Here is a 10,071-nt window from a genome sequence, read left to right as displayed (position 1 = left end):
CCTAGCACTCTGGGAGGCTGAGACAGGTGGGATTGCCTGAGCTCACAGGTTTGAGAGTAGCCCCAGCCAGACAGAGACCCTGCCTCTAAAATAGCCAGGCATTGTGGCAGACACCTGTAGTCCCAGCTACTTGGGAGGCTAAGGCAAGAGAATCGCTCGAACCTGAGAGTTTGAGGTTGCTGTGAGCTATGACACCACGACACTCTACTGAGGGCAACAAAAGTGAGACTCTGTCTCAAAAAAAACAAAATGGCAAAAGTTCTACTTTTAAATTCTCCGTTTCTTTTTCTTTCTTTCTTTTTTTTAAAAATATGGAACGCTTCACGAATTTGCATGTCATCCTTGCGCAGGGGCCATGCTAATCTTCTCTGTATCGTTCCAATTTTAGTATATGTGCTGCTGAAGCGAGCATATTCTTTTTCTTTCTTTCTTTCTTTCTTTTTTTTTTTTGAGACAGAGTTTTACTTTGTCACTCTGGATAGAGTGCTATGGTGTCATAGCTCACAGCAACTTCAAACTCTTGGGCTCAAGCGATCTTCTTGCCTCAGCATCCTGAGTAGCTAGAACTACAGTTACTCACCACAACATTTGGCTATTTTTAGAGACAGGGGTCCCTCTCTTCCTCAGGCTAGCCTTGAACTCGTGAGCTCAAGCAATCCACCTGTCTTGGCTTCCCAGAGTGCTGGGATTACAGGTGTGAGCCACCTCACCTAACCTAATCTCCCTATTTTCTTTATCCAGGATCTTCAATATTTGTAAGAAGAATTAGTTTTCATTTTCTGAAAGTTTTTTTTTTTTTTTTTGAGATAGAGCCTCAAGCTGTCACCCTGGGTAGAGTGCTGTGGCATCACAGCTCACAGCAACCTCCAACTCCTGGGCTCAAGTGAGTTTCCTGCCTCCGCGTCCCAAGTAGCTGGGACTACAGGTGCCTGCCACACCCTGTGGCTATTTTTTTGGTTGCAGCCGTCATTGTTGTTTGGCACTGAGCCTTTTTTTTTTTTTTTTTTTGAGACAGTGTCTCAAGCTGTCACCCTGGGTAGAGTGCCATGGCATCAAAACTCACAGCAACCTCAAACTCTTGGGCTTAAGCAATTCTCTTGCCTCAGCCTCCCCAGTAGCTGGGACTACAGGCACCCGCCACAATGCCCGGCCATTTTTTTTGTTGTTGCAGTTGTCATTGTTGTTTTAGCTGGCATGGGCTGGGTTCGAACCCGCCAGCCTCGGTTTGTGTGGCCCATGCCCTACCCACTGAGCTACAGGCGCCGCCCTGCATTTTCTGAAAGTTTTGAATTGTATGTCTGCATGTGTGCACACTCATACATGCATATGTGTGGATCTGTACACCACATCCCCAGAGAGAGCACATTTGGGGCTCACCTCTTGCTGGTGGAAATCCAAAGGAAAACTTGATACAAGGAATAGTCTTTGAAATTCACTGACACATTCAACTCCATTGGTTTAATGTGAAAGATCTACTACCTTACATGAAGTCTAAACTCCTTTGCCTGCAGCTGTAGCATGTGGCCACTGCACCGCTGTCCGTGGTGCTGACACATCCCTGTACCCTACGTAGACACGTTTATTTCTCTTAACTCTGGGACATTGGTAACAGTAGACTGAGGGACCTGTCAAGGACATATGTCAAAATGGTCATAGTCATATGTATTTTATTTTCTATCTGAAGAGTAACTTGTAGTTTTTAACAGATTGCAGAACAAAAGAAAACTGTGATTTACATATACCACTGTATGTAGAGGGTTCACAGACAGGGAGAATTCTATCATGTTCAGTTAATTGCAAAATACTCCCCCTCTGGAAAGCACATTAACTTATCCACCTTAGTTTGGGATGCTATAACAAAGTACCATAGACTGGTGGTTTATAAATAGTACAAATGTATTTCTTATAGTTCTGGAGGTTGGAAGTCCAAGATCAGGATGACAGCATGGTAGCATTCTACAGTTGACAGTGAGGACCTTCTATGGGGTTGCAGACTGACAACATCTCATAAGGTTGTCAATGAATGGTGAAAAGGGGCAAGTTAGCTCTCTGGCCTCTGCTAATCTCCTCTGGGCTCCACATTACCTCCCAAAGCCCCCACCTCCAAATGCCATCACCTTGAGGAATAAATGTTTGGGAGGACACAAACATTCAATCCATTGCAGCACATTTCCTCCATATCTCTCTATTTAAAACACTGCCTGGCTGTGAAAGTGCTCTGCAATCTGGTTCTAATAACTGCACACCCTCATTTCCTACTGCTTTCTGCACACGCCCTGTGTAGCAGTGATAATTCCCCTCTTTTTGGCTCCTTCTGGTTCCCAGCCTAAAACCCCCTTATCCGCTAGGACTTTCCTTTCTGCTCATACGAGTCCCACACTGGCTTTGAGGCCCAGCTCCTATGCTGTCTCTTCCATAAAACTTTCCTTGGTAATCCAAACACTTTTAGTTCTTCCACCTCTCCAAATTCCTTTAGAATTTATCAGTGGAATTTGGCAAATTTGGCAATTTCTTGGACCACAGCACTTTGAGAAGGAAATCTCAACTTTAATTTTGTGCTAGTGTAGTAAGATGGAAAGGGCAAGTGTTACAGTATTAGACAATTATAGATTTCAATTCTAGTTCCTCATTCCCTAGAATGTCTATGAATGAGTTACTTAATATTTCAGAGCCTCCTTTCTTCTCTGACCATCGAGAATATATATTTACTTGGGCGGCGCCTGTGGCTCAAGGAGTAGGGCGCCGGTCCCATATGCCGGAGGTGGCGGGTTCAAACCCAGCCCTGGCCAAAAAAACCACAAAAAAAAAAAAAAAGAGAGAGAGAGAGAGAGAATATATATTTACACTATACAGGGTGTCCTTAAAGTTCAAAGGCAACTGCACATGAACTTTATGGCCACCTTGTAGATTATGAAATTATATACAATTTAAATTATTTGGCACACAACAGACTTTCAATAAATGGTTTCTTTTTGCTCCCTTCCTCTTTCCCACTATATCCCTCATGCCACCTAGCACCATGGTGAACACGTGCAGAGTAAAGGTCACTCTTCTGAAATACAAAAATTCAGCTCGCCGACTCAACCTTGTCGTGTGATCCACCTGCAAGGAGAACATCTCTGATTAAACACATTTAGGACAGAGAAGTGTCCAAAAGCCTGAGAGCAGACATGAGGAAGACCAAATGGAGACACTGTTGAAATACTCGGCTCCCATAATGATTTTGTTCATGGTCAAGGTCTGGTGAGTAAGTATGAAATACTGTGAAGCCACCCATGGACATGGGCACCAGCAAAGGATGAGTGTGGACACAGAAACCTGACTTCTACACAGTCTGTGCCCAAAATCCTTTAAAATTCAAAGTACAGTGCGAGAGGAAATTTCTACCCTTCATAGCATGCCAAATTTTGACATTTTTTCCCTGACATTTCTTATTTTCTATTATCAAAAAGGGCAGAATTTCTTCTGAAAAAGATTAGAAAAGAAGATGCATAGAATATCGGGTTTAAGTGTTATTTTTGTTCCTGAAAAGGCTTCTCATAGACTTTAAAAGAAGGCTTTTTTCCTTCAGAGATTTATTTTGATAGAATTAGCTGAGCCTTGTCAGGGAGAACAAAATTTTTGTGAGCCTACCATACCAGTAAAATGCCAAATTATATGCTGTAAGTTTTTTGTTTTATTATATCTGGGTCCAGTCAAAAAGAGAAAAGATTTTGAATCCAGAACTATTAGCATTTGGAGACAAAAGAGAACTTTCACTGCAGCTGTTCCCGGGGCTTGTTTTCTACAGTCCTACAGGCCCCATCACTCAGGTAGGAAGATGCTGTATTTCCCTCCACACTTCTCTTCAGTAGATGCAAGGAATTTGCTAGCAGGGTCCATTCCCTCAGCAGCCTCTTTCAAACGTTCATAGATCAGCACTAGGGCATAAACCCAGCCCCCCATCCTAAAAAAAAAAAAAAGTATAATTTCACTAAGTATTAAGTCCACACTGGGGATCCTGGTCATAAAGAGGTAGCATAATGCAATGGAAAGAGTTCAGACTTTAAAATCACAAACATATATGGATGTGAATTCCAGTTCTACCACTCTTAGCTTTGCTACTTTGGACAAATTACCTAGCCTCTCTGAGTCTCAGTTCACTCAGTTGTAAAGAGGAGTGTACTGGCTTGCAAATAGTCACAGCTCAATAAATGGTATGCTGTTAATATAAATGAAAACTGGAGCCAAGCCTCATAGTTCATGGCTAAAATCCCAACAGTCTGGAAGGCCAATGTGGAAGAATCATGTGAGCTCAGGAGTTCAAGACCAGGCTGAGCAAAAAACCCAGGATGCCATCTCCACCAAAAATGGAAAAAAGCCTGGAATGGTGGCTCATTCCTGTAATCCTAGCACTCTGGGAGGCCTAAGCCAGTGAATTGCCTGAGACCAGCCTGAGCCAGAGTGAGACTCCGTCTCTGAAAAAAAAAAAAAAATAGCCGGGCGTTGTGGCGGTGCCTGTAGTCCCAGCTACTCTCGGAGGCTGAGGCAAGAAAATCGCCTAAGCCCAAGAGTTTGAGGTTGCTGTGAACTATGACACCACAGCACTCTACCCAGGGTAACAAAATGAGACTGCCTCAAAAAAAAAAAAAATTTTTTTTGTTCTAAGTATGATAGAAAAGCCATAAAGAGTTTGACCAGGGGAACAAAATGATTAGATTCATGTTTTTTTTTGTTTGTTTTATGTTTTTATTTTTATTTATTTATTTTTTTTGTAGAGACAGAGTCTCACTTTATGGCCCTCGGCAGAGTGCCATGGCATCACACAGCTCACAGCAACCTCCAACTCCTGGGGCTTAAGCGATTCTCCTGCCTCAGCCTCCCGAGTAGCTGGGACTACAGGCACCCGCTGCAACACCCGGCTATTTTTTGGTTGCAGTTCAGCCTGGGCCGGGTTTGAACCCGCCACCCTTGGTATATGTGGCCGGCACCTTACTGACTGAGCCACAGGTGCCGCTGGCTGTTTTATGTTTTTAAATGGTGACTTTTTAGTTGCTATCTGGAAAATGGATTGCCGTTGAGCAGGCGGGAGGCTATTCCAGTAGTCCAAGGAAGAGCTAACAGGGGCGGGTGGTGACGATCAGGTGGTGTAAGTGCTCGTCTTCATAGTGGAGGTGGCAGATTGATGGAGTGGATGCATCATGTGTGAGAGAGGGGAGGGAAAAAATGGTATTTAGGCTTTTGCTTAGAGCAATTGGGGGAGTGGAAGAGTCATGACTGAGACAGGGAAGACTGTGGGAGAAGCAGTCTGGGTCAGAGAGGGTAGGCCATGAAGAGCTCTGCTTTGGACACATGAGGTTTAAGATGTCCATTAAACAACCAGGTGGGGATTGCAGACTGGACCTCAGAGGAGAAGTGAGACAGAAATTTCCGTGTTATCATCACAAAGAAGGTCCATAAAGCCACAAGACTAGAGATTGGAAGGGGTGACATGGAGAGAGAAGAAACCCAAGGATCCTAGGGCCCTACAATGTTCAGAGGCTGAAAAAAGGAAGAAATCCAGTAAAATAGACTTATCTCCCCTGGATTTGTCTACATAAAGGTTATTCATAAGTGGAATGGTAGAGACAAAAGCTTGATTGGAATAAGCTCAAAAGTGGGGCAGCGCCTATGGCTCAATGAGTAGGGCGCCGGCCCCATATACCGAGGGTGGTGGGTTCAAACCCAGCCCCGGCCAAACAGCAACAAAAAAATAGCCGGGCGTTGTGGCGGGCGCCTGTAGTCCCAGCTGCTCGGGAGGCTGAGGCAAGAGAATCGCGTAACCCCAGGAGTTGGAGGTTGCTGTGAGCCGTGTGACATCATGGCACTCTACCGAGGGCGGTACAGTGAGACTCTGTCTCTACAAAAAAAAAAAAAAGGAATAAGCTAAAAAGTGAATGGGAAGTGATGAAGTAGAGGAGGATCCTGTACAGAAAACTCTTTTTAGGACTTTCATTGTAAAGAGGGGGAGATGGAGGGAGTTTCTGGAGGGAGGAGTCGAGTCTAAAGAGTTTTTTACTTGTTATTTATTTCATTTAGTGATGTGTCTTGCTACATTACCCAGGCTGGAGTGCTGTGCCTATTCACAGGTGTGAGCATTGGTACTACAACCTCGAACTCCTGATGTCAAACAACGCAATGCGTCTGCCCCACACCCAGCTAAAGAGTTTGCTTTTGTAAGATAGAAAAGGAGAATGCATGCTGAAGGGAACTCGGGGTGTAGGAGAAAGAGGGGATTTTAGAAGCAAAGTTAGTCCTTTAATAGGCAAGAGGAGGAGGTGAGATCTGAATGTAAATGGGAGGGTTGGCCTCAGACACATGGATCATAAGAGGAGAGAAGGCCAAGTTTACGCACACACATGAAAAGAGGTGGTAGAGGGCGGCACCTGTGGCTCAAGGAGTACGGCACCGGCCCCATATACCAGGGGTGGTGGGTTCAAGCCTAGCCTCAGCCAAACCTGCAAAACAAACAAACAAACAAACAAAAAAGGAAAGGAGGTGGTAGAATAACTGTCCTGCATAGTCCAGAACAGGGCCTGGGCCAAGATGCATTACTGTAGAGTGCTCTATGTCAGGCAGGGGGGACATTCTGCGGCACAGTATAGGGAAAGTTAGTTTTATTTTTCTTCTGGTTTCCTTCCCATCAACCCCTCCTATAGGCTCTGTGGCTTTTCTAACCGGACTCCAGCATGGACATTGCATGCTAATGAGACAATACTTGGTACAATTTCAGGCACTTATTTTGGAATAATTAATCTGGCACTTTACCAGCACTTACAAGACTTGGATTAAATAAAAGGCCAGGGCTCTTAACAATTGCCAGCCAGCTCTTCGGTTTGGTTTGGCTTCATGTCACAGTAACACACTGGGGAGTCTGGAAAGATGTGATGAAAGGAGAACACCCTCCCCCTCCCCATCCCCCACCAAGCCACGGCTCAGACAACAGGAGATTCAGCTCAGTCATTCCAGGAGGACAGAGGAGAGGATGTCCCGACAACTCCCACCCCTCACACCCATTTCAAGTGTCACCTGGGCCTTCTGGCTTTCCTGGGTCCCTTCCAACCATTCAAATGCAGTATTTTTGTTTGCTTTCTGGCAATCTCACATCTCCCTCCTCTAGTATTCTGTTTCTCCTGAATGTATGTGATCAACATCATTTTAAAGTCCCCAGACTGCACGACTCAAGGCCCAAATTCAAAATAAAAGAGTCTCTTTTGTACTGAGAATTAAAAATAACAGGGCGGCGCCTGTGGCTCAAGGAGTAGGGCGCCGGTCCCATATGCCGGAGGTGGCAGGTTCAAACCTAGCCCCGGCCAAAAACCAAAAAATAATAAAAATAATAATAACAACAGAGATTTCTCTCCGCTCAAATTTTAAAATGCCAAACAAAAACCCCACCTTTGAAGCAAGCTTCAAGGCTTCTTTAAGGATGAGTTTGAAAGATGGAAAAGATGGGGCAGCAACCAGTCTTTGTGAAGTCCTGCCGGCACCGCAGGACTTCCTGGATTCACGAGGGACATCAAAGGCACTGAGATGGCAGAGATTGTTGTGGCAGAAGCAACTGGAAAATGTCCTGAGACTGAAACACAGACAGATTAACATCACCCTGGTGGACACTAATGACTTGCACTTTGAAATGCCAGAGGCTCATACTGCCAGTTAAGACAAGGAAAAAACACATTTCTAGTCTCCAAAGACCTTAGATCTTTCCAAACTCTGCAGGCAAATGCAGCCATCATGAATTTCTGCAGCAGGGCTGGGCAGCCCCTTACTGCCGCTGCGGGAATCGTTGCCAGAGTTGCTATGGGCAGCTTACTCAGTAAAGCTGAATAAAACAATCACTGAAAAGCTCCCAGAGGTTAAGTTAGTAATGACTCAATTTATAATTCAATGCAATCAAGCCTGCAGTGGTTCCAAATACTGGCTTATTTTAACGGTTCTAGGTAAAACGACTCTTCTCTCTGAACAAGCCTGACAAACGAATTTCCAAACAAGTTTTATGATTTACTATGGACAGATAATTAGAATGTCTTTTCAATCACTGGCATCTGGATAAAGTAATTTTGTCTCAGCATGTGCATTCTGAGGAAGCAAATGATAGTCAAAGAGGAAAGAGCTTGCTTAGCTTTCTCAAAAGGAAAATCATTCAAGAACTGCTCTCCACTGCAGGAAGGGAATATTCCCGCACCAATTTGATTGGCAAAATAAATATGAATTTTGAGTAATGCAAATCAACAAGAGGATATCTGATGTGACTGAAGGAAGTATCTAGCTAAACATCTCAAATTGCAAAAGGTAGGAATCTATTACATGTAATGTAAATCTCACGATGGTAGTCCTAAATGAATCTAAAATTCTCAAGTAATGGGTTTCTGAAGCAAACTTAGGATTTCCAAATCTGGTTGACAAATGACCGTGTGCTGCACTGAGCGCTACAAGCGATGGGAGAGGTCAAACTGGACCTCAGTTCTCAGTAAGTGCTCAGGCAGTGGAGAAGGCAAGTCTAACAGAATGAAAAGGAAAATAATTAAATGCTAATTGACTTGAAGGTGAAGTTCGGAGTTTGGAAATGAGAGAAATCAGTGGTGGTTGGGGTGGGAAAATTCCTCAGAGGAAGAATAGCCAAAGGCCCTAAATAAACCCCAGTTGTCACCTGGCTTATTGTACCCTCAATGAATCCCCAACAATAAAAAATAAAAAAATAAAAATAAATAAAATCTCTGAAAAAAAATAAATAAACCCCGGTTGTCACCATTATTGCTGTGCCTCTGCATTAAGGCCATTATTTCCAAACAGTACTCAGGGGTGGTTAAACACACTGGCGCTGGATCCAGCCTGCCTGGGTTCCAAACCCAGCTCAATCACTTACTAGCTGTGTGACCTTGAGCAACTTAATCTTCCATATCTCAGTTTCCCTATTTATAAAAGGCAGTTAATAATAGAATCCAGTTTATAAAATGTTTGTGAATTAATTTATATAGTATGTTCAACTTGTAATTTGATGTGCAATGGAATCTCCTGGGGAATTTATGTAAAATATGTATGTCATGAGATCTGTAGAAGTTAAAGAAACGAACTCTCACAGGGGTCCTCAAACTGCGGCCCGCAGGCCACATGAGGCAGTGTGATTGTATTTGTTCCCGTTTTGTTTTTTTACTTCAAAATAAGATATGTGCAGTGTGCATAGGAATTTGTTCATAGTTTGTTTTTTTTTAAACTATAGTCCGGCCCTCTAACGGTCTGAGGGACAGTAAACTGGCCCCCTGTTTAAAAAGTTTGAGGACCCCTGCGAGAGACGGTGATGATGTGTGGTACAGAATTTAATTAAAACTTTTATCTTCAAAAGTCATCTATCCAAGCCACTTGGTCACCAGGCTATTTCAGCTTTGCTCTCTCTAACCTTTTGTACTATTTTGCTGTGGAATTTTTGGAATTTTTTTTTTTTTTTTGAGAGAGAGAGTCTCACTCTGTCACCCTGGGTAGAGTGCCATGGCATCATCATAGCTCACCGTAACCACAAACTCTTGGGCTCAAGGAATCCTCTTGCCTCAGCCTCCCAAGTAGCTGGGACTACAGGTACCCACCACAAAGCCCAGCTAGTTTTTCTTTTAAAAAAAAAAACAATTTTATTTGTTGTTTTTTTGCAGTTTTTGGCTGGGGGTGGATTTGAAACCACCACCTCTGGCATATGGGGCTGGCGCCCTACCCCATTCAGCCACAGGCACCACCCCACCCAGTTTTTCTATTTTTAATGGAGATGGGGTCTTGCCTTTGCTCAGGCTGATCTCTAACACTTGAGTTCAAGCGATCTACCTGCTTCGGCCTCCCAGACTGCTAGGATTACAGGCATGAGCTTTCTCGCCCAGCCAATATTTTTGATATGTTAATTTCAATTTAGAATGTACTGATAGTTTTTTTAAAGTTCACTTATCCTTGATTTGTTCCCTTTTGTTGAAACTTTATAGCTTGGCTGTATTTTAATCTTGGACTATTTTTAGTGCATCATTTAAAAAATGTAAGGACATTATAATCCACACAATGATAAAAAAGAAA

At 43.5% G+C, this 10,071-nt stretch overlaps 1 non-coding gene across 1 annotated transcript; it reads right to left on the bottom strand.

The window, feature by feature from the left end:
- Positions 1–305: 305 nt before the first annotated feature.
- On the bottom strand, positions 306–412 carry LOC128585074 (U6 spliceosomal RNA). The gene has a single exon (XR_008379822.1). It is a non-coding gene; the product is annotated as a U6 spliceosomal RNA (small nuclear RNA).
- Between the last annotated feature and the right edge of the window lie 9,659 nt (positions 413–10,071).

Source organism: Nycticebus coucang, chromosome 4, assembly GCF_027406575.1.
Source record: "Nycticebus coucang isolate mNycCou1 chromosome 4, mNycCou1.pri, whole genome shotgun sequence".
Classification (NCBI taxonomy): domain Eukaryota; kingdom Metazoa; phylum Chordata; class Mammalia; order Primates; family Lorisidae; genus Nycticebus; species Nycticebus coucang.
Note: the sequence above shows the minus strand (reverse complement) of the source record. Positions and strands in the feature narration are given on the sequence as shown.